This window comes from Bos taurus, chromosome 20, assembly GCF_002263795.3.
Source record: "Bos taurus isolate L1 Dominette 01449 registration number 42190680 breed Hereford chromosome 20, ARS-UCD2.0, whole genome shotgun sequence".
Taxonomy (NCBI): domain Eukaryota; kingdom Metazoa; phylum Chordata; class Mammalia; order Artiodactyla; family Bovidae; genus Bos; species Bos taurus.
The window spans coordinates 34,049,435-34,075,303 of record NC_037347.1 but is presented as its reverse complement, the minus strand read 5'-3'; the positions used below and the strand labels follow the sequence as shown (position 1 = coordinate 34,075,303).

The following is a 25,869-nucleotide window of genomic DNA, read 5'->3' as shown; positions in this document are numbered from 1 at the left end:
GGTGTACAACCGGCTCACCTTCTCGGGCGGATGTTGACCGTCCAGACCTCCAAGAAGTTTTAGTTAGCAAAAAAGCCTGCTTACAGTTTTATAGATAATGTCTCTCTGGGGCTGCGATTGCCCCCTCAGGTTCTGGCTGCCTGTCACCAGAGGGGGACGGTCTGCAGCCGGCTATCTCTGTTCAGTCCTTTGTTCCGTGTGCAGGGCTGGCGGTGTCTTAGGTTAGGGCTGGCTTTTTGCGTGGTAGATATCCCACAGTCTGGTTTGCTAGCCCAAATTATTTCGCTCAGATAGCGCTTGGGGTATTCAGGCCAGATCCTTACTCTAAGCGGTGCAGCCCATGCGGCACCTCCCTGCCCAGCCCCCACTTGCTAGTGGCGTGTGTAGGCGTCTGCGCTGCTTCTCCGCTGGGGGAGTTACCCTAGGGCTGGCAATCTGCAGGTTTTAATTGTTTATTTATTTTTCCTCCCTGTTATGTTGCCTTCTGTGTGTCCAAGGCTCAGCACAGATTCGGCAGTGAGAAGGTTTCCTGGTGTTTGGAAACTTCTCTCTTTTTAAGACTCCCTTCCCAGGACGGAACTCCATCCCTCCCTCTTTCGTCTCTTTTTTTGTCTTTTATATTTTTTCCTACCTCCTTTCGAAGACTTGGGTTGCTTTTCTGGGTGCCCGATGTCCTCTGCCGGCATTCAGAAGTTGTTTTGTGGGATTTACTCAGCGTTTAAATGTTCTTTTGATGAATTTGTGGGGGAGAAAGTGTTCTCCCCATCCTACTCCTCTACCATCTTATCTCCTCCTCATTAGTGCTTTTAAAGAGTGTTTTCTTTTGCTATGATCATGTAGTTTTGTTTTCATAAAATTGATCTCATTATTCTATATTTAAGGGTTACTAAACTTGAAAATGTTGACGGCTTTTGTTGGCTTTTCTCTCTGGGCCATATTTTGAACTGAAAAACTGCTTTCCCTAGAGGTACTGAAGTATCCAGTAACTTAAGAGTAACATTAATTTTTATCTTCTGCATTTTGTGATTATTTCCATCCAAATATTTTCAGAGTATATTACTTAGAAAATAGTTTTGCAAAATAAAATTCATCAACTAAATTCTCTCCATGACTAATTTAAATTTAAAGGCTACAAAATTTAAATCCTTCTCAATATATCCCATTCTGGTAAAAAATAATAAGAATAAATTTATCAAAGTCAAACTAGGAACTCCATCAAAAGTCTTCCTATAAATCCAAGTGATTGAAATCAAAAGATGAATGGATAAGAAAGCTGTGGTACATATACACAATGGAGTATTACTCAGCCATTAAAAAGAATACATTTGAATCAGTTCTAATGAGGTGGATGAACCTGGAGCCTATTATACAGACTGAAGTAAGCCAGAAAGAAAAACACCAATACAGTATACTAATGCATATATATGGAATTTAGAAAGATGGTAACAATAACCCTGTATACAAGACAGCAAAAGAGACACTGATGTATAGAACAGTCTTTTGGACTCTGTGGGAGAGGGAGAGGGTGGGATGATTTGGGAGAATGGCATTGAAGTATGTATAATATCATATATGAAACAAGTCGCCAGTCCAGGTTCGATGCATGATACTGGATGCTTGGGGCTGGTGCACTGGGACAACCCAGAGGGATGGTACGGGGAGGCAGGAGGGAGGAGGGTTCAGGATGGGGAACACGTGTATACCTGTGGTGGATTCATTTCGATATTTGGCAAAACCAATACAATATTGTAAAGTTAAAAAATAAAAATAAAAACCAAACAAACAAAAAATTAAAACAGCATTCAAGCTCTCATCATTTACTTTACTCAATACCTCACTTGTTTTTGTAGAAAAAAAGGCTACTGCCTTCCTATTTTCAAGGTTCATTTTAATTGCAATCAACTAAACAATTTCAAACCAAGTTTTTGTGCTTCAGTCATTGAATAACTTGATTAAAAATTTCCAACAGACTTTAAATGAATGCAAGCACAAGTTAAAGGACTTGTTTCCCAAACAAGTCCATACAATTGCAAGAAACTTATGGTGATTTATAAATTAATACCTCGAATGCTCAAGGTCTTCTGAAATGAAATTTATGAAGAGCGAGAAGAAAAGAGACTGCTGGCATACTAATCTATTTCCTGAGCTCTGTTTTCTATCCTAACCTTCTACATGAAAAGGCACAATTAAATATGATGATAGAATAAAAATGGTAGGATCTCAAATCATTTTTCCCATGCATTCACTCTCTGAAGCTATTAGAGGATGTATCCAACAATTCTATATATTAATTTTCTATCCTACAACTTTACCAAATTCATTGATGAGCTCTAGCAGTTTTCTGGTGTATCTCGGAGGGCTTTCTATGTAAAGTATGATGTCATCTGCAAACAGTAACAATTTTATTTCTTCCTTTCCAATTTGGATTACTTTTATTTCTTTTTCCTCTCTGATTGCTATGGTTAGGACTGGAATGGCCTTTTGAAAACTTAGTTACTGTAACAGCTAAGTGGGAGTTCTTTTCAGAGTGGGGGGAAAGGTTCTCCAGGAAGTGACATATGCTCTGAATCAGTATCCAGTATATGGTTCTGTTTCTTCCATAACAAAAATTCATGGATCAGGAATCAAGGGGTGGAAATGGAAGGGGTATCATTCACTAATACCTCTAGTGACCCAACAACAAAAGTTTTGCCTCCTGTTCCCCACAACTTTATGTTCTGCTGGCTCAGAGATCTTACTTCCAAAGGGAGGAAAATGCTCCCACCAGGAAACACAATGATTCCATTAAACTAGAAGTTAAGACTGCCAAGCAGCCGCTTTGGACTCCTCATTCCTAAATCAACAGGCAAAGAAAAGAATTACTCTACTGGCTGGAATGAATACTCTTGCTTACCAAGGAAAACTTGGATTGATACTGTATAGTGGAGATAAGGAAGAATTTGTTATGTCCAGAATACAGGAGAACCCATGATTAAAGTCAGTGGAAAAACATGACAACCTAATCCAGAAAGATCCTTCAGGAATGAAGTTGAGATCATCCTGCCAAGTTAAGATTTATGATCAGTTGAGGTGTTTACTGAGGGGAATGGGAATATGGAGTGGGTAGTGAAAGAAGTGAAGTGAAATGAAGTCACTCAGTCGTGTCTGACTCTTTACGACCCCATGAACTGTAGAAGGTAGTACTAAATACCAGCTACGACCACATGACCAGTTATGAAATTAAGACTATAACTGTAATAAGTATATCATCCTTTTTTTGTTATGAATATGTTTGTGTGTTAGTTTTCCTCTTTTATTTCTTAACCATGTAACAAAAATATATTGACTTTCCATGATATCATTTAATATTATTAACTTTAAATCATCATTTTTAACTTACAGAATGTAAAGGAAAACGGTAAATATCACATAGGAATTATGTATCCTCTTACGAGGAAAGTGTTAATGCATTTTCAGTTGTGTACAGAACAGCATTTTCATGTTAGGTATAATTGCTACCATCTTTATTTGGAGATTAAGTGTAGTTTAAGGAGATGTGTCTGGATGCCAGGTTGACAAGGGGTAGACCTGTGATGCTTAGTTTTAAGTGTCCACTTGGCTGGACCACAGTGCCCAGATACTTAATCAAACATTATTCTGAATGTTTCCATAAGGATATTTTTGTTGATGAGATGAACAGTAGACTTTGAATACCCTCAATAATGTGAATAGGCCTCATTTAACCCATTGAAAGCCTGAATAAAACAAAATACTGACCTGAGATGAGCAAGAAAGAATTCTGCTAGCTGACTCACTTTGCACTTAAACAGTAACTCTTCCCTGGGTCTCCATCCTGAGAGCCATCAAACTTGACCTGCAACACAGGTTACTCCTTGGGTCTCTGGTCTGCTCACCTATGCTACAGATTTTGAACTTGTCAGCCTCCATAATCACATAAGCATAAGCCAGTTCTTCTATATATATTTATACATATACATCCTATCAGTTCTGCTTCTCCAGAACTAATATATATATAGCTAACAAAAATTCAGGGCAATGGTACCTGGTGGTTGGTAGATTACTGGAGAGAGGCACACAGGAGTTTAAGGTATTCGTAATATTTGATTTTGTTACCTGGGTGGAGAGTACATGTATTTTATGTTATTGCTATACATGGTTGGCATACCTTTCTGTGTGAATAATACATATCACATACACACGTTTGCACACACAGAAAAGTTTAACCTAGGACAGGTAAAATAGCTGACTTCCAGCTGAACACAGAAAGAGCAAACTAGAAAATACATGTAAGAAAATTGTCAAATATATATCAGAAGAAAATAACAAGATGTAAAACATGAAAGATTAAGAAGCAGAACAAGAGAAGAAAAACTCAAGCTCAAGTTTTTCAAGGAGAGCATATAGATAATAGTGAAGTTAAAATATTCAAAGAGATCATGGCTGATAAATTTTCTTATATAGAAACATGACTAATAAAATAAGTATAAATAAATAGGTGCAAAATATCAAATACTAAAAGAAACTGCAGTAAAGGAAATCTTAAAGACAACAAAAATGGACACAAAAATTAGATGTACAAGAGATTTCACACCAACAAAGTCAAAGAGACAACTAGTAAAGTGTGCCAAGAGAAAAATAACTGTCAATCTCAAGCTGTATTTCCAACTAAACAATCATTCAAAAGTCGAAAAGTAAACTTCTGGTTCAAGGGAGAAAAGAAGCTCTCTTTTCAGACTCTAGCTAAAAGAATTAGTGGAAGAACACTTCTGCAAAAAGGAAATTGAACCTCTAATAAAGAAATAATCTACAAGAAGCAACAGTGAGGAAATAAAATTATAATTTGAAAAATAAAATTAGTAAATCTTAATAAAAACTGATGGTTAAAATTATTAATTTGAAATAAGAGGGTTAAAACAACGAGTTGGAAATAAAGTACTATATAACATAGACTATAGAAGAGTAGATACTGTGTGCTCTGTTGCTCAGTAATATCCTACTCTTTGAGACCCCACGGACTATAGCCCGCCAGAGTCCTCTGTTCATGTGATTATCCCAGCAAGAATACTGGATTGGGCTGCCATTTCCTCCTCCAGCGGATCTTCCCAACCCAGGGATCGAACTCATGTCTCCTGCATTGCAGGTGGATTCTTTACTAACTGAGCCACCTGGGAAGTCCAGAGAGAAGAGAGACTTGTTGTTTGTTGTTTAGCCACTCAGTCATGTCTGATTCTTTGTGACCCCATGGACTGTCTTCCAGGCTCCTCTGTGCATGGTATTTCCCAGGCAAGAATACTGGAGTAGGTTGCCATTTTCTTCTCCAGGGGATCTTCCTGACCCAGGGATCTAACCTCATCTTCTGCATTGGAATGTAATCATTCTAAAATCTTTGTATTATTTTGGAGAAAAATAAAGACACTTATTTAACTTCAAACTTTGGTTAAGTATATATACTAAAAATTTAAGAGAATCACTGAAGTAGTAGACTGTGCAATTTCCCAAAATGTGAAGGATAAAACAGAAACAAGAAAGTAAAAAGGCATAAAGCAACAACAATGAAAAAATGGGGAAAAAATGGTAGGAATACATCCAAGTATTTCAGTAAACACAATACATAGTAAATGCAAATTTAATTGATAAACTACACTATCGATGTTTTAGCATTAGATGTTCTAACTCTTAGAAACTGAATAGATCAAGCACTCCAGAAGTTAGCACTGCATGAGGTTGAACCTCAAAATTTAGAAATTTTATAGAATGGACATATATGATTCATTCTCTGAGTGCATAGAATATCTACAACCAACAATTAGAGATTAAGCATCTTTTCAAGCACACAAAAAACACATAAAACTTGATTATCTACACAGATAATTTTTGAAAAGTATAGCAGACACTGTTTTTTGTCTGCCCAACACACTGTCTAGCCCATTTCCCTATTAACAGAACCTGCTTTTGTGTTCTGATAGTAATGAGTCCCCTTGATCTGCAGTAAGGGCTGCTTTGCTACAGCTCCAGGGAGTGAATAATGATCAACTCCAGCCAGTTAATTCATAAGTGCACATGGTTCGTGTATAGTCCTGGAAATGATTTTCTTGTACAAATCCAGCAATTAGATTTTAAAAGATACTCTTGAATTTTTTATGTGGACAATTGTATGTTATAAAAAACATTGTTTTATTTCTTTTCAGTCCTTGCAAATGTTATTTTTTTCCTTCCTTGGACACAGGCTAAGACCTATGATATAGAGATGAAATCATACATTATTGGCAAACACTATTATTTTACTCCTAATTTTCAGGGGAATGCTTCTGATGTGTCATCAGAAATAATATAGTTTGTGTGTGCTTATGTGCTCAGTCCTGTCTAACTCTTTGTGACCCTTTGGACTGTAACCTGTCAGGTTCCTCTGTCTATGGGATTTCCCAGGCAAGAATACTGGAGTGGGTTGCCATTTCCTTCTACAGGGGATCTTCCCAACCCAGGGATGGAACCTGCATCTCCTGTATCTCATGCATTGCAGGAAGATTCTTTACCTGCTGATCCATTGGGGAAGTCAATAATTTTTGTTTTAGAACTTGTGGATAAATCTAACTTGGTCAATAGGTATTTAAGTATATGTGTATTATTTTATATTTATATATAATGTATATGTTTATGTGTGCTGTGCTCAGTCATGTCCAACTCTTTGCAACTCCATGGTCTGTAGCCCACCAGGCTCCTCTGTCCATGGGGATTCTCCAGGCGGGAATACTGGAGTGGGTTGCCATGCCCTCCTTCAGGTTAAATCCCTGGGTTGGGAAGATCCCCTGCAGGAGGGCATGGCAACCCACTCCACTAGTCTTACCTGGATGGTTGAGTATGTATATGTGTATATTAACATACATATATGTGAAAGTGTTAGTCACTCAGTCATGTGCGACTCTTGGGGACCCCATAGATTGTAGCCTGACAGGCTCCTCTGTCCACGGAATTCTCCAGGCATACACATACACATGCACATAATGTATAACATACACATTCCTATTTTTATTTATGAATACTTTATTTGGGATTTTTAAATCTCTGTTCATGAATGAGACCGATCTATAAATTTTCCTCTCTCATATTTTCTTTATCTCTTTCTATATCTAAGTCTTATTATTTATAAAAATCAGATGTTCAAGTCCTCAAAGCCTCTCTAAATTGCATTACATAAGATCTCTGAGACATTTCTGAAGATTCTGTCAATTTTTCCTTGCACTTTTGTTGATTTTTGTTTTATATATTTTAATTTTATGTCATTGGATGCCTACAGATTAATATTGTTATATTCTTTTGTTGAAATATATATTTCATCATTATGAAGTAATCACTTTAACCCTTAATAATGCTTTTGCCTTAAAGTTTATTTTCTCTAAAAATATTATAGATTTTTATAATAAAATATTATAGATATTTCTCTAAAAATATTATAGATTTCAACTGATACTTTTTTTAACACTTGTCTGAAATATATATATGTATATATATATATATATATTTGATTTTCAATGTTTCTTTGTGCTTATCATAGGTATGTTCCTTTTAATTACATATACTTCTTACAATCAAGCCTGGCTATTAAATATTCCATCTCTTCCATCCCCTCTTATACTGTCTTGACATATGTATGTTAGATCTTTTCTTTCCTCCACGTTTCTTAACCTGTCCTCCAGGAGAGATTAGAGGAGGCACAGTACTATTTTTCTTATATGGATATTTTTCTAATAATTTCTTCATATTCTATCTTCTTATAAGTTCAGCCATGCATTTTAAAGAATGATTGTTGTATTATACCCAGCATTTCTCGGTATTTGAATTGGAGATGATCTTATGACTTTGATTCCTTTTCAACTGATAAATGAATCCCATATTGAATGTCTTTTTTTCTATTTAGGCATTAAATGCTAAAAATATTTGCCCTCCCTCTTTCAGCATCCTGAGGGCACACGTGGGGAGTCAGGAAACAGGCTGTTTCTAAAGCTATGCCAAATTATGTGTATTTGATCAAGTTGCTTAAAGCTTGTTTACCTGCACTTCCTTCCCATGGTTCCAGATGTTATGGCTTTAAAAAAACAGAGCATATAAATAGCTTGGACTAAAGCACAGGGACTAGTCTGCTTGTGAACAGGAAGTGAGGACCTTAAAAGAAAAATTAGGAAGAAAACAGGTGCCCTGTCTTCCTATTGCTGCTGGTGACCCCTTCTTTCAATTCTTCTTACTGAATTTTAGACAAAAGTGAAATGAAGAGAAAAAACAGTATTTTAATTTCATCACTGAACTTGAGTCATATGTGTACAGGAAAATCATCAAGAGTCTTATGGTGTAAAGAACAATTTCTGTGGACAGTGCCCACTATGACTAATGCAGTGGGCCTTGCTAGGATCAACTTCAGAAGATTGGAGTTGAAGCAGACTGGGCAAGGAGCATTCATTCGTTCTCAGTAGATCTTTGTCATGTTGGTTGTAGAACCATCCTATTCTAAGTGAGGTCTCTAACATCTGCTCCCTTCTCCCCACCTTCATCCTCTCAAGCTTTCTCTCCATGTTTAAACACTGATAAGGGTTCAGCTGGAGTCTAGCTTCAGCCTGATCCCACAGCAAGTGCTGGAGCCTGAGTGGTTCAAAGTTATTCCACCTTTGGGTAAGAGGACTGGGTTTAAGAATACCTGTGTCACATGTACCCCAAAGTTCACTGCAGCACTATTTACAATAGCTAGGACATGGAAGCAACCTAGATGTCCATCGGCAGATGAATGGATAAGGAAATTGTGATACATATACACAATGGAATATTACTCAGCTATAAAAAAGGAGACATTTGAGTCAGTTCTAATGAGGGGAATGAACCTAGAGCCTATTATACAGAGTGAAGTAAGTCAGAAAGAGAAAGACAAACACTGTCTATTAAAGCATATAGATGGAATCTAGAAGGATGGTACTGACGATCCTACGTGCAGGGCAGAAAAAGAGACACAGGCATAAGGAACAGACTTTTGGACTCAGTGGGAGAAAGCAAGGGTGGAATGATTTGAGAGAACGGCACAGAAACACACACATTACCATATGTAAAATAGATGACCAGTGCAAGTTTGATGCATGAAGCAGGGCACCCAAAGCTGGTGCCCTGTGACAACCTAGACAGATAGGGTAGGGAGGGAGGGAGGAAGGGGGTTCAGGATGGGGGGGACATATATATATACCTATGGTCAATTCATGTTGATGTATAGGAAAAAAATACCACAATACTGTAAAGTAATTATCCTCCGATTACAATAATTTTTAAAAAAAAGAAATCCCTCTGTCAGTTCCTCACTCGCTGAGAACTGCTCCTTAGGGCTGGGAATATAACCTCCCATGACATAGTTCCTATTTGACTCAGGGCACTTCTCTAGAGAAGCACGCAGCAGCAAACTGCAGCACTTAATGTACCCAGGGTGTTGGAGCAGGAAGTGCACCAGCTGGCAATGCAGTCTAGGTAGGGCACCTATACAGTTTCATATTGCTACAGCAAAATCTGCTAGCAGAGTGACTGTGGCCCTGTGAAGGGTGTGTGATTCAAAGGAACAATTAGGTTTTCCCAATCTCCTAAGACTTTTTTGGAAGCTGTCCTGGTTAGAGTTTGCCATTAACTTCTCAATAGTCAGTTACTCTTTATAGTTTGGAAAAATCACACATAGTCTAGAAAGAGTGAATAAAGAAGAAGGATGTTCCTAAAAAATATTCTTTCAGAACCCAATTCCACCATGGTATTTTGCTGCCTTATTTCAGGGACCAGTTTTTGAAACTCATTAAAAAAACCAGAGCTAATTTCAGACTTCCTATGTCTTGCAAAGGGCAGAATATTCTTTGTAAGGAAAATATATTTACATCAGGGTGCACATGTACCAGTCAATTTAATTAAGCACAGAAAGTTCTTTGTCATCTGGGCTTAACCATATTGAACTGCCATAGAAATTCAATATAAAACAAGGTAATGTTTGGCACAAATACTAGAGCCATAAAATATGTCTCATAGTGCTACAGCCTGGATGTAAGATAAATTTTAGGTAAGGTCTTAGAAAAACTACAATAAACATATACATATCAAAGTGGCAAGGACCTCAGGTCTCTACAAAAACAATAATAATTCTTTGTATCAGTATAGATGGAAAATCTAGATATAAAAACACTTTCTAAAGCAATCGGGGGGAAATGCCATTTTGTTTTTGTTGGCAGATGCATCAATTTTTGTCTAGTAAGATATTCAAGAAACTGGTGACATGAGTTACCTGTGGCAGGGAAACTTTCTGGCTAAACGAGGTGAGTGAGACAAAAGCTTTTAGCCATTTTATGTTAAAAAAAAAAAAAAAAAACCTTAAGCATCTGCAAATTTCAGCATTTGGTATTGGAAATCAATCCTCTGTGAATATAAAGGAATGACTGTATGTTTAAAAATAACTTTACATCAATACAGGTGGGTAAAAGGTGAAAGGGTTAGTCACTAAGTCATGTCTGACTCTTTGTGACCCCACGGACTGGGCTCCTCTGCCCATGAGATTCTCCAGGCAAGGATACTGGAGTGAGTTGCCATTTTCTTCTCCAAGGGATCTTCCCAACCCAGGGATTGAACCTAGGTCTCCTGCATTGCACACAGGTTCTTTACCATCTGCGCCATGCCCCAGGTCCTCAAAAACTTACTCCTCTGTCCATAGAATTCTCCAGGCAAGAATACTTGAGTGGGTAACCATTCCTGCCTCCAGTGTATCTTCCAGAGCCAGGAAATGAACCCAGGTCTCCTGCACTGCATGTGGATTCTCTACCATCTGAGCCACCAGAGAGGTAGAGATAAACTTTCATTGAGGAATGAGTATAATGAAGTATGCTGACCATTTTGCTAAGGTATTTATGTATGTCCTTATTAATTTTTACCACAAGATTTGGGGTAGGTGATGTTACTTTCCCATTGTACAGATAAGGGGATGAAGGGCTATGATGAATAAGTAGCTTCTCTGAGATCTCATAGATAGTAAGCTAGCAGTCTAATTATAATGCCTTCTGGCTAAAGACAAGTTAGAGGACATTTCCCAACTGAGTCCTTCTTTTTTTTAAATCTTTGATAGAATCCAGTTAATAGTTTTGTAATCATTCATTTCCCTTCAAATTAGCATTAGGAAAATTGGTGTCTGTGACTGTAGTCCTGCTGGGATGACTCTAAATCAGAGCTGGAAAATGTAGACTTCCAGAAGGTACTTTGCAGGTTAACTTTCCAACTTCCAGAGGAAGCCTAACCTTGAGAAGATCACTTTCTCTCCAGTCTCATGTTTTACCTAAAAGCAGTTATTTGATCTACGGATCTGAAAGCCACCTACCAAATGGACATTTAACTTTCTAATAGCCCACTGGGGCTGGTGACACACACGGTGCAAAGCAATCATCACCTAATCCATTTCATCACATTCTCGTGCAATTTTTCAGAAACTTGACTAGTTTGTGACCTTACTTTCCTAATTACATGGATATACGGTCAATGCCAACCTATGGAAATTAGAAGAAGAGACTTCCCAGCTAGCTCTGATGTGTGTCCTCCTTTGTTCTAATTATGGTATTGGGAATTACTCCAGCAGATCCACCTGCTGCCTAAAACATTCTAGTCTCGTGCCTAGTCCATCCCAGGTGAAAAGGGTTAGGGTTAGCCCCACCTGTGTATTCAGACACAGGCCCTAGCCACCAACCTAATCCTGGAAGAAAACGTATATAGTCTGTTTGTGTTGTTTCCTCATGAAATCAGTTAGAAAGACCCAAAGGGAAACCTTTGAAATAATCCAGGCAAAATATAATAGGACCTAAAGGAGGAGAAGAGCATGAGATAGTTGGATGGCATCACCGACTCGATGCACATGGGTATGAGCAAGTTCCGGGAGTTGGTGATGGACAGGAAAGCCTGGTGTGTTGCAGTCCATGGGGTCACAAAGAGTCAGACACGACTGAGGGACTGAACTCAACGTGGCCACAGAGATGGAGAAAGAAGGATATGAACTGTGGGTGTTTAATGGGTAAAATTTCAATTGGCCCTGAATAGTCATAAAATGTAAAGTCTGAGGGAGAAAAAAAAAAGTAAAAAAAGACTACCAGATTTCTTAACTGAATAACTTAGTAGGCAATCAATGCCATCTATGGAGATGGATGTCTTCTTCATCTTTCATTTGGTTTCACTTATGCTTGTTTGCTTTTGATCTTGGTGAGTTAGAAGGTGGTGAGAGTAAAATGATTGATTTCATGTCAGCTATGACAAGGCCTAAACAGCTTATTGTTTCCAGTGCTTTTGTTTCTATCCACGTATCTATGGTTTTTAAAGGGACAAAAAGGGACCCAAAGCACTCAGGGGACAGAAGTCCAGATTCCCACATGACACTACCGGTCGGGGCTGACCCTTCAAACAAGGCATTTGCTCTTCATGGCATCCCATGCTCTACCCCAGTTTCAATTTATGTATCACCTGCTGGCTTCCCTAGGCAATCTATTGTCAATCTCCTGCCTTAGGCCAAAGGCCTTGACTAGCTTTGAAACTCCTTCCCTACTCTATATCCCCCACCGCCAACCCAGAGTTGTAATAACTGCTCTTAAGGACCAACCAAAGTACATAGAGAAAAATATTTTCTTCTAAATTATAGGCCAGACATTATTCTACCTCATTCCACTGAATTCTGGGGAGGTACCAAAACTGTTCTGCACTACTGTGGTAACACCAACCCCAAGCCCTCTGTCCACCGTTAGCCACTATTAGGCCTTTGCAAGCTAAGTCACATCCATTGTGTCCGACTCTGTGTGATCCTATAGACTGTAGCATGCCAGGGTCCTCTGTCCATGGGATTCTCCAGGCAAGAATACTGGAGTGGGTTGCCAAGCCCTTCTACAGAGAATCTTCCTGACCCAGGGATCAAACCTGCATCTCTCAGGTTTCCTGCACTGGCAGACGGATTCTTTACCAGTAGCACCACCTGGGAAACCCCACGAGGCCTTTCAGTTCAGCTCAGTCGCTCAGTCGTGTCCAACTCCTTGTGACCCCACGGACTGCAGCACGCCAGGCTTCCCTTGTCTATCACCAACTCCCAAAGCTTGCTCAAACTCATGTCCATCAAGTCGGTGATGTGATCCAACCATCTCATCCTCTGTCGTCCCCTTCTCTCCTGCATTCAATCTTGCCCAGCATCAGGGTCTTTTCCAATGAGTCAGTTCTTTGCATCAGGTGGCCAAAGTATTAGGCCTTTAGTTAACCCCCAAAGAGATGAAAGATGAAAGATGAAAGATGAAAGATGAGAGAGAAAGATGTAAAACCAGTACTGCCCAGGTGTTAAGTGCCCAGAGCCCTGGATTTAGACCAGTCTTTATTTTTATAAGACCTCTATTACCACTCTTCCCTGCCTTACACTAATTTCCTAATATAAACTTCAGGTTAGATTTTGTGAATCTATCCTCCCACTTAAAAACGATTTTAAATTCAGGATATGTGCTTGCTGCCTACTATGTCTCAATGCCTTCCTGCCCCACTCAGAACACTAGACACTGATTCTACCATTTATCTCAGTGAGTCTAAAAATAAAAGTGGGATATGGGTTTTAGCAAAATTATATAGTTAAGACAGAAGTCTCAATGAAAATCTATGTTACAGTTAGCCATTTCTACAGCTAGAAATGTCTCTCATCTCTTGGGTGGGTTGGGATAGAAACCTACCTGGCTCCTATGTCCAGCATCCACTTCTTTCCCAACTATAGCCCTAGAAAGCTGGTCTTCTATTCATTCTGACTTTGAGTGTGTTAGAAGAAATGTCAAATGAAATCTAAAAAATTCTGCATGGAGCTCTGAACAACTAATTTTGCTATGGGCAAGTCTGCTTATTCACTCACTCAACATGAATTAAACATTCAAGAAGTGCCAGGTGATTAGGAGTGCAGAAATGAGTAACAGTTGATGACTGAACTGGAAGAATGGGCAAAAATTAATTATGCAATTCAATGTGGTAAGTAATAGAGCCATGATCAGTTTTATGCTATATTAGGAGACAAAACTGAGGGGCACCGAACTTCTAGAATAGTGTTTATGAATCTTTATTGTGCTTCCAATGTACCAGGAATCCTGTTAAAATGAAGACTCTGTGTCAGTAAGTCTTGAAAGGGATGTAGAATCTGCATTTCTAACAAGCTCCCAAGTGACGCTGATTATGCTGGTCCATGGAACAGACTGTGAGAAGCAAAGTCCTAAAGGACCTGAAAATACTTCAAAAAAGAGATGGTGCTTGAACTGACACTTTAAGGAATAAATAGGAGTTGCCCAGTAGCATAGCATAAAAGTCATCCAGGCAAAGAAGCAGCATATTTAGAAAATTACAAAAGGCATTTCTAGTGACTTGAAAATTAGCAAGAACAATACTAGAATTGAAAAACCTCACTGGTGAAATCAACAGCATTTAAGACATGTGGATTGGCTAAAATATTTTAGAGATACTCTCTATCTTTGCCTTAATAGTATGTGAGAATCCACTGGGGCCTTTACCCCAAGTTCCAAGGAACAGTACCAATAGTTTAGAAGGACACAAAATCCAACATCTGAATGTTGCTACAAGTGCCTCAAGTATTTCTTTCTTATGAAGTGTGCTTACAGAGCCTCCAAAGATAGTCCCAGATAGTAGTACTGGAGTTTTATCAGGCTTTAAGACCCATTTTGTGCCTAATTTTCTAGCAAGTGTCCATATATATCACAGACAATCATCAGTTTCATTACATTTTGGCCTTATCCTTTCTGAGAAACAGTTAACCAGCCCTCATCACTCCTCAAATTGTTCTCTTTGTTTTTTGGCTGCATTGCAGCATGCAGGATCTTAGTCCTCTACAAGGAATCGAACTCATGACCCTGCAATGGAAGTGCAGAGTCCTAACCACTGGACAACCAGGGAATTCCCACCTCAAAACCTTTAACTGCTGCTGCTAAGTTGCTTCAGTCGTGTCTGACTCTGTTCGACCCCATAGACGGCAGCCCACCAGGCTCCCCCATCCCTAGGATTCTCCAGGCAAGAACACTGGAGTGGGTTGCCATTTCCTTCTCCAATGCATGAAAGTGAAGAGTGAAAGTGAAGTTGCGTAGTCGTGTCCGACTCTTTGCGAACCCATGGACTGCAGCCTACCAGGCTCCTCCGTCCATGGGATTTTCCAGGCAAGAGTACTGGTACTGTTATCAAACAAAACTTTAAGAATTGTTAGCTTTGATAGCACCATATCTATGGTAGCAATTCTTGCCCTACTGACCTTACAGACAAAACTAAGATCGATGTACTTGAAAATATTATGTGATATATATCAATTATTTCTCAATGAAACTTTAAAAGAGGAAAAAATAAATAAGGTAAAAAAAATTAAAATATGAAAATTCTGACTGTAATTAAAGACAGCCAAGGAGGTACTTACAGTATCCATCAAGGTAAAAATTCCCTGAACAATCAGAATAATCTGAGATTCTTAATTAAAAAAAAAAAAAATCCCCAGATCCTACTACTGAAAATTTCAGTTCTTTTTTCTGTGGGGAGGCCCAAAGATGTGATAAATACCCCTGTACTGTGCTTAGTTGCTCAGCCGTGTCCAGCTCTTTGCGACCCCATGGACTGTAGCCTTCCAGGCTCTTCTTTTCATGGGAATTCTCCAGGCAAGAATAGTGGAGTGGATTGACATGCCCTCCTCCAGGGGATCTTCTCAACCCAGGGATCAAACCCAGGTCTCCCACATTGCAGGTGGATTCTTTACCATCTGAGCCACCAGGGAAGCCCAATAAATACCCCAAATGATACTGAAAATCATGTGAGTTTAGGAAATTCCACACTATGCAATGGAATTGGGGACACAGGAGAGAATATGCACACTCTCCCCCATCACCAATATTACCTCATAGAAGAGCACATCTGTGTCATTACCGTTACTACAAATGACTCATGGCAAATACTTCCCAGTCATGTAACTCTCTTATTTTCTGCTTCTAACAGTTTAGGTAAAACACAAGACTGAGTCAACGTTACATGCTATACTGCCTACAAACATATTTGAGATGCTAAAGTTTGAGCCTGCCAATCAATTGTATTTTTCTTAATTACCATGAGATTAGCAAATTGCCCTCACTTTAAGTTTCTTTAAGAAACTTCTTTAAACTTCGTCCTCAAAAGTGAGCAAAAAGTGATGAGTCACTTAAAGACATAATCTGGTAACTATTTCTTTATGAAGCTGTGCTATATTAGGCTTCTACAAGGTGTGGTCATGGGAAGAACATTGTGCCGTGCTTAATCACTTAGTCATGTCCAACTCTTTGCAACCCCAGATATCTGGGGTCTGTAGCCTGTCAGGCACCTCTGTCCTTGGGATTCTTCAGGCAAGAATACTGGAGTGAGTTGCCCTTCCCTTCTTTCGGGGGACCTTCCTGACCCAGGGATCAAACCTGGGTCTCCTGTATTACAGGAAGATCCTTTAGCCACCAGGGAAACCCAAGAATACTGGATAGGGTAGCCCATCCCTTCTCCAGGGAATCTTCCCAACCCAAGGATCAAACCAGGGTCTCCTGGATTGCAGGCAGATTCTTTACCAGTTAACCTACCAGGAAGCCCAGAAAGAATATTATTTAATGACAGTTAGGTATTCAGCTTTATGTTTGTTAAGTTTATGTAACATGTCCATGACTAAAACAGCATCTATGTACCTATTTATAACTACCACATAAAGACCTACAGGTGGAGAGCACAAGTACACACACACACACACACACACACACACACACACACACACACTGCATTCCTTCAGAAATTCTTTTACCTGGGAGTCACAACTAGCTGGGTGGGTCTGCTAATGCCTCCCTCACAGAACCAGACTCATAAGCTCTGTAACCAGGTTAGATTGAGACCGAATTGCCTAAAGAATCCAATCAAATAAAACTGTCAGTTCAATTGTAAAATACTGCTTTAGTTAAAAGGTGGTAAAAGCCCAGATCTTATTACCCCTAGAGGTGCTGAAAACATCAGGCCAAAAACATCAGTTGGCTTAAGATGAATCTATTGATAGATTGTGAATGGAGAAATTAAGGACCCTTGGGAATCATCCTTTACCTTGAAGTCTGACTGAAGGATGAAGACCAGATGCCTGCAGGGTGGCCTGGGGTAAATGTTATAAGCAGACTGGGTGGACTGTACGTCTGAGCCAGTCAGCATATGCTAAAGGTCTGCTGCCATTTGTTCTTATTCTCATCACCCAATATGATCAAAACTTTACAGGTTTAGCCCTGTAAGCATTTCCCCAATTACTGATAACCAGAACAAAAAATACCTGTGTAACAAAATACACAACCTAGAGAGCAAACCATTTTATAGAAGCTTCAAACACATTAATCTCTTTTACCAAAGACACATCCTTCAAACACATATATGTGACAGTGTCCACTTTGCTCTCAGCCTGATCATAGACTAATTTCGCCACTAACAGATTTGGTCTTTTCCCCAAATCATTGCTTACAGAGTATTTTGAAAACTGAAGAAAAAGTAATAGCAACTGTCTTATTAATAAAAGAAATATATTTAAGTCTCTATGGTTGCCAGACACCAGATAGTTAAAAAGATATCAACAGATGTTTGACATAAAACAATAAAATTCTGTAAAGTAATTCTCCGTCAATTAAAAAAAAATTTTTTTTTTAAAAAGATGCCAGCAGATACAGAAGACAAATTCACAAAGCAGTTAAATTGCAAAGTACTTGCATGAAGCAATCAGGCCTATTTCCCTTCACAATGAAAACTGTGTACTGATGATTTCAAATAACAGGCAGCTAAGGGGTTTCCATTGGAGAAGGCGATGGCACCCCACTCCAGTACTCTTGCCTGGAAAATCCCATGGACGGAGGAGCCTGGTAGGCTGCAGTCCATGGGGTTGCGAAGAGTCGGACACGACTGAGCGACTTCACTTTCACTTTTCACTTTCATGCATTGGAGAAGGAAATGGCAACCCACTCCAGTGTTCTTGCCTGGAGAATCCCAGGGACAGGGGAGCCTGGTGGGCTGTTGTCTATGGGGTCGCACAGAGTCGGACACAACTGAAACGACTTAGCAGCAGCAGCAGCAGCAAGGGGTTTCCCTGGTGGTCCAGTTAAGATCTGCCTTGCAATGCAGGGAACACTGGTTCAATCCCTGCTCCGGGAAGACCCCACATTCCACAGGGCAGCTAAGACTGTGCGCCACTACTGAAGCCCATATGCCTAGAGTCCGTGCTCCGCAACAAGAGAAACCACCTCTATAAGAAGGCCCGGCACTGCAATTTGAGAGTAGGCCCCCTCTCACGGCAACTAGAGAAAGCCCACACAGTAATGAAAACCCAGCACAGCCAAAAATAAAATTTTTTTTTTTTTAAAGGCAGCTAAGACCTAAACCAGGAAGTCAGTTTATACTGTCCTGTTTTGAAAGGGCAGCAAGAGATGGACAAATGTTGCACATCACAACTCTCCTGTTAAGAGTGTTTTCTTGGGAATGTTTTTGAGTGAAAAGTCAAAGTCACTCAGTCGTGTCAGACTCTTTGCGACCCCGTGGACTGTAGCCCGCCAGGCTCCTCTGTGCACGGACGGAATTCTCCAGGCCAGAATACTGGAGTGGGTTGCCGTTCCCTTCTCCAGGGGATCTTCCCAACCCAGGGATTGAACCCAAGTCTCCTGCATTGCCGTGGATTCTTTACCATCTGAGCCACCAGGGAAGCCCAATGTTTGCTCCTAAATACTGACAGTTACTCAATGACCATTACACTATAGACGAGATTCCTGAGATCCCTGAGCTTCCAAATAAAATTCAGAATCAAAATTCTGGTTCTCGCTTCATCCCCAGCCCTAAGTGAACCAGTTATGTCATTATATATCTCCTGCCTCAGCTTCCTCATTTACTTAATGGGCGGAGTATCTGTGTTGGGTCTTGGAGGATTACCACGGGGATGAAGGCAGCACAGTCTCAAATAACATTGCCTTTACCATAATTTTTTACTAAACACTATCAGCATCTGAGTTTTTAGCCCTTGGTTCAATTTAGTCTTTATTCTCCTCTCCTAACACCCTTCGTAACTAGTGTGCTGACTTCCTGCTTTGTAATTCCACAAGACTCTTTTATTTTCCTTCTCTATTTCTCTGCATAACCACCAGCCCTTGCTCCAGTACAGTACTTCACTTTTTTTTTAATATAAATTTATTTAATTGTACTTCACTTTTGAAGCTACACCATGACTGGCCAATAGGACATATGCTCACCGATTAGCCTACAGCATAGACCAGTCAGGAGGTTGGCACACTGACCCAAAGAACCAGAGCAAAGGTGTTTCCCGAGATGAGTGGCTAAATGGCTAAACGGCTGTCAGAGCAAATGCACCAGAGCAGAATTACTGATCTGATTGTTGGAGCTGTATCAGGTAACTTGTAACAGAAGCTTCATAAGCAAAGGTATTTCCATTAAACTATGAAGAAGTCTGGAGTCATGGCCTGTTTCCAAGATTGCCAAGTTCATGGAGTGAATTGGAGCAAATCTTACCTACACTTTCTCATCTATTGATACATGTTTCAGAGATCAGTTCTTTTTATCATAATCATAGACAAGCCTCACCTATGAAGCATTCACTTATGTTGTGTCTGTGATTACATGGTACATACCTTCCCCCATCAGCCCCTTTTAGATTTAAGAGAAAAATAGTTTGAAATTGAAAACAAACAACAAATTACACACTTAAAATTATGCACTCTTCAACTACAAAACATCACAGTACATCTTTAGCACAGTGAGATTAACAAAGAAGGTTTTGATGTCATTTCAGCCAGCTAACACTCCATACTCCCTAAGCAATCACTGCCCTACTATAATTACTTTGGTCAACACCATTTAAAATCCATACACACACACAAAAAAATAAATAAATAAAATAAAATCCATACACAAAACACAGAATATACATTTCACTCTTCCACAGTCTTAATTTTTTCAAAAGGTTGGCATGAGGAAAAGGGAGCTGAGTGAGAAAAGAGGTAATGAAGTAGATTGCAAAGAATATTATGAAATTGTTCATTTCTGCTTTTTTATTATTATTTTTGCCCTCCTCTGAAAGTAAACACTGAATTACTTCATTTTTCTGTGTGTATACATATAAGTTGTTTGTGCACACAGAGATACAAAGTTAAAGCCTATGGTTAATTCACACAATACTAAATCCCAACAGAGGAGGAGAAGAGGTTAATTGTTTTTACCCAAAAGAAGTATGGAGAAACTATTTTTGATTATTAAAAGCATATTAAAAAAAATGAAACTGATCCAAGAGTAAAGAGAGTATTTTTATATGTAAAAACATATATATATATACACACACACACATATATTAGCCAGGCACTATAACATCAGTAACATCCCTTTGGAAACCAAATTTCCACTCTGCAACTGGGCCTCTGATGATTTAGAACTGAGTCAGTTTGAATGTGATGCCTTTGGAATGCAAACTGGCAGCAGAGTGCGAGGAAGTCCAGGTGATCAGGGATACCCCAGAGGCACTTGCAGTCCTGAAGGATGTCCCAGGAACGCCTCCTACGTGCTGTGTGACATCACAAACAGGTAGAGCATTTCCACTCCTCTAAAAGGAAGAGAATGTGGCCCCACCTTGCCAGGAAGAAGAATCTGACAAGCTTCCCAATAAGGCATTTCTAATGTGAGTTGCCCACACTACTTGGACACAGGCAGGAAGGATCATTTTACCTTCTAGGCAGCAATTAGCTTCTGAATCCCAGTATTCAACTCATCTCCAAACACATTCCTCTTTAAATTTCTAAAGCCAAAGAATACACCTAATCACTGTCTCCAGCCTTCTCTCCTTTTATAGGATTGTTAATCCCATAGATATTTAAATGCCTATGATGTGCAAAACATCGTATTTGTTCTTTGATGGAGAATGATTAGTAGGAAAAAAATGCCCTGTATTGAGTCAAGTGGGAAAATAAAGAAAAGAACTGAGAAAAGTTCTAAGAAGGAAACAAACAGGCCACTGTAATAGCGACTCACCATTGGACTTCCCTGGTGGCTCAGACAGTAAAGAATCCACCTGCAATGTGGGAGGCCTGGGTTCGATCCCTGGGCTGGGAAGATCCCCTGCAGAAGAGCATGGCACAGTGAAGGGAGGCTTTACTGTGGGCAGCCTCCTGTTCTAACTTTAATGTACATTCCTGTTAAAATGCAGGCTCCAGTTTAGTTGGTCAAGGGTGGGACCAGGGATTATGCATGTTTTACAAATTCTAAGGTCTGCTGCTGGTCCACAAACCACGTTCTTGAATAAAGGCATTAGGGTTTCTCTTTATGGGTTATTCTCTAAGTGTGGTCACCAGATTAGCAGCTTCAGCATCACCTAGAAACTTGTTAGAAACACAAATTCTCAGGCCCCACCTTAAATTTACTGAGACAGAAGTTCTGGGGCTGAGGCTAGCAGTTGATATTTGAACCAACCCTTCAAGTAATACTAATGCACACTAACCCCCAACACAGTAGCCACTGGCCACCTTTTGAGGCTACTGAACACTCAATGCAGCTAGTCTGAGTTGAAATACGTGTTAAGTGTACATCACACACCAGATCTCAAGGACTTAAAATAGAACGTAAAACTTCTTATTAATAATTCTTACACTAAATACATGTTGAAATACTATTTTGAATATATTGGATTAAATTAACTATATAGGATGTGGCCTGAGAATTTGTGTTTCTAACAAGTTTCTAGGTGATGCTGAAGCTGCATCACCTGGCTAGTGGTTAGTAGACCAGCAGCAGAACTTGGATCTTGTAAGATATGCATAATCCCTGGTCCTGCCCTTGACCAATTAAACTGGAACCTGAATTTTAACAGGAATGTTATTAATATTATTAATATTATTGTATTAACAATATATTATTAAGAATGTTATTAATATTAACATTTAACAGGAATGTTATTAATATTAATTTCACTTTATATTTATTTATTTTCATGTGGCTACTAAATTTTTTAATTTAGCTATAGTTGATTTACAATGTTATATTAATTTTAGATGTACAACTTGGTAATTCAAAATTTTTATAGATTACACTCCATTTAGGGCTTCCCTGATGGCTCAGATGGTAAAGAATCTGCCTGCAATATAGGAGGACAGGTTTAATCCCTGGGTCAGGAAGATCCCCTGGAGAAGGGAATGGCAACTCACTCCAGTATTCTTGCCTGGAGAATTCCATGGATATAGGAGCCTGGCAGGCTACACTCCATGGGTCAAAAAAGTCAGACACGACTGACCGACTATTTAAAATTATCATAAAATACTGACTATGTTCTTGAGCTGTACACTATGTCCTTGTAGCTTATTTATTTCATACACAGCAGTTTCTACCTCTTAATCTCCTACCCCTATCTTGCCCCTTCCCTCATCTCTCTCCCCAATAGTAACCATTAGTTTGTTCTCTATATCTGTGAGTCTGTTTCTGTTTATTATATTCATTCATTTTTTAGATTCCACATGTAAGTGATAATATATAGTATTTGTCTTTTTCTGTCTGACTTATTTCACTAAGCATAATCTCCTCCAGATCAATGTTGTCATTAATCGCAAAATTTCATAATTTTTTCATGACCAAGTAATATTCCATGGTGTATATGTGTGTGTGTGTAGTATATATGTGTGTGTGTGTGCATGCCTATATATATATATATATGTATATACATATATATATCACTTATTTATCCATTTATCTGCTGATGGACACTTAGGTTGCTTTTATATCTTGGCTATTGCAAATAATGCTGCTATGAACAGTGGGTGCCTATATCTTTTCAAATTAGTATTTTTGTTTTCTTTGGGTACATGCTCACAGTGGAATTGCTGGTCATATGGTAGTTCTATTTTTAGTTTTTTTAGGAACCTTCATACTGTTCTCCATAGTGACTGTACCAATTTACATTCCCACCAACAGTGTATAGGGTTTCTTTTCTCCATATCCTTACCAATATTTGTTATGTGCAATCTCTTTAATGACAGCCATACTGATGGGTGTAAGGTTTTATTTTGCTTATTTTCATGTGGGTACTAAAAACTTTTGAATGACACATGAGACGAGCATTATAATTTTACTGGCAGTTCTTCACTAAACGTTGAGAACTGTTCCTATGGAGCAACAGTTCATAACTAGGACCATGGTGCCTACCTGGGGACATCTGGCAATGTCTAGAGACATTTTTGGTTGTCACAAATCAGACAGAGCAGGGGTTTTATGGACATCTCCTATATAAAGGCCAGGGACCCTGCTAAACATCCCGTAATTCATAGCACAGTTCCCCACAACAAAGAATTATCCAGTTCAAAATGTCAGTAGTGTTGAGGTTGAGAAAAATATGGTCTACCATAGTGATCCTGCATGTTAGAATCACTCAGGGTGAATTGAAAATACAACTGCCTTTGCCCTTGGCCTATCCCTAGACTAACTAAATTGGAATCTCTGGTACAGAGGCCATCACATGGTTGTTCATTTTGTTTTGCTTTTTAAAATTCTTTAGGGTTTCCAATGCATAGCCAGAGTTGAGAACCTCTGTTCTAGAGGGAAGGATAGAAACCTCATTCATTTTTTTTTCTTTTTTTAAATTTTAATTAGAGGTTAATTACTTTACAATATTGTATTGGTTTTGCCATACATTCATTTTTAAATGCTGTGGGCTGCTAGCACCCACTGCCCCTTAGCCCCAGACCTGAGAATCTGCATTTCTATCAAGTTTCCAGGTGATGCTTAAGCTGCTGGTTCAGTGTCCTAAGGAGCATTTGTGTACCATTCAACATAGCACTGGGCATTTCTTCTCTCTGGATGGCCCACCACACAGACACAGCAGAGATCCCCAGCAGACTAGGGCAGTAGCCTCCTGCATCAGAGAGGGCAACTCCCCCTTGACTGAAACCTAAGGCTCTATCAAAGTACTTCTCCATTCTGCCAAGACAGAAGCCGCTCTTTGAGGGAGGGGAAGTGAGTAAATATGTTAAATATTCATTTAGATTCTTTCTGCCCTGCTTTGCAAGCAGGAAACAAAAATATCGGTGACTGGGTCATCTTAGCAAAACCTCTTTCACTTCACTCTTCAATTTCTGTCAGTACACAATTTAAATCACTTTAAATTTTTGCAGATTATAAAATTTTAAAGATTGAAACATCTTTCTTCCTAATATTTCTAAGAAAGCGTAAGCCAGGGAAAACAAGCTTGAAACATTTAATGGTTCCCTATTCAATAATTAACTTTTTTTTTTTTTTGCTTTTGTTTGTTTTTTTTAATTTTATTTTATTTTTAAATTTTACATAATTGTATTAGTTTTGCCAAATATCGAAATGAATCCGCCACAGGTATATATGTGTTCCCCATCCTGAACCCTCCTCCCTCCTCCCTCCCCATACCATCCCTCTGGGTCGTCCCAGTGCACTAGCCCCAAGCATCCAGTATCGTGCATCGAACCTGGACTGGCAACTTGTTTCTTACATGATATTTTACATGTTTCAATGTCATTCTCCCAAATCTTCCCACCCTCTCCCTCTCCCACAGAGTCCATAAGACTGTTCTATACATCAGTGTCTCTTTTGCTGTCTCGTATACAGGGTTATTGTTACCATCTTTCTAAATTCCATATATATGCATTAGTATACTGTATTTATGTTTTTCCTTCTGGCTTACTTCACTCTGTATAATAGGCTCCAGTTTCATCCACCTCATTAGAACTGATTCAAATGTATTCTTTTTAATGGCTAAGTAATACTCCATTGTGTATATGTACCATAGCTTTCTTATCCATTCATCTGCTGATGGACATCTAGGTTGCTTCCATGTCCTGGCTATTATAAACAGCAATCCCACTGCTGGGCATACACACTGAGGAAACCAGAAGGGAAAGAGACACATGTACCTCAATAATTAACTTTTGAAATGTGTGAAAGTTGCCCAGTCATATCCAACTCTGCAACCCCATGGACTGTAGTCTGCCAGGTTCCTCTGTCCATGGGATTCTCCAGGCAAAAATACCAGAGTGGGTTGTAATTTCCTTCTCCAGGAGATCTTCCCCATCCAAAATTCATATATATATATAAATCTAAAATAGATTGCCCTACACACATACACATTTACCTGCTGGACACTTTGCCCACTTTCTATGCTCCAATCACCATGGCCTTGATCCTGATTTTGATCATCTCTCCTCATTCACCGTGGCACACTCACAGTGACAGCATTTCAGCTCCAGAAGGTCCTTGAATTCTTATTTTCATTAGTGATGGCCTGTCTAATGGGCCTCCTGCCTGTGCTTCCCACATGCCAGGCATGAAGACCCTTGCACCAGTATCATCTGAGTGAGATAATGTCTCACATCCTCCAGTCTTTGCTCAGCTGTCATCTCCTCTCTCCCTTCTGGACCCCTATTTCTCAACACCTTTGCTCTGCTCTTCTGCTTTTCCATAGCATACACTACATCCAACCAGCACTACCTGATTCACTTAGTCTTTTTACTGTTTACTGTTTGCCTCTCATTCAGGAGTCTATGCTCCATGAAGGTAGAAATCCCTGTTGTGTTCATTGACAGGACCTAAATGCCTAAAATAATTGCCTGGTACTTCGTAGGTATGCAAGAAACATTTGTTGACCAAACAGGTGTTTTTTTTTCAGGTGGTTCACTGGCAAAGAATCTGCCTGCCAATTCAGGAGACTCAGGTTTGATCCCTGGGTCAGGAAGATACCCTGGATAAGGGAATGGCAACCCACTTCCATATTCTTGCTTGGAAAATTCACGGACAGAGGAGCCT

General features: G+C 39.3%; 1 long non-coding RNA gene across 2 annotated transcripts in view; it reads right to left on the bottom strand.

The window, feature by feature from the left end:
* The window catches only part of LOC104975271 (uncharacterized), a 193,394-nt gene extending 168,789 nt beyond the window's left edge, over positions 1 to 24,605 (bottom strand). For both annotated transcript variants that reach the window (XR_813787.4, XR_009491963.1), the window contains exon 1: positions 21,088 to 24,605. This is a non-coding gene — a long non-coding RNA (uncharacterized lncRNA). The remainder of the gene's footprint in view (positions 1 to 21,087) is intronic.
* Between the last annotated feature and the right edge of the window lie 1,264 nt (positions 24,606 to 25,869).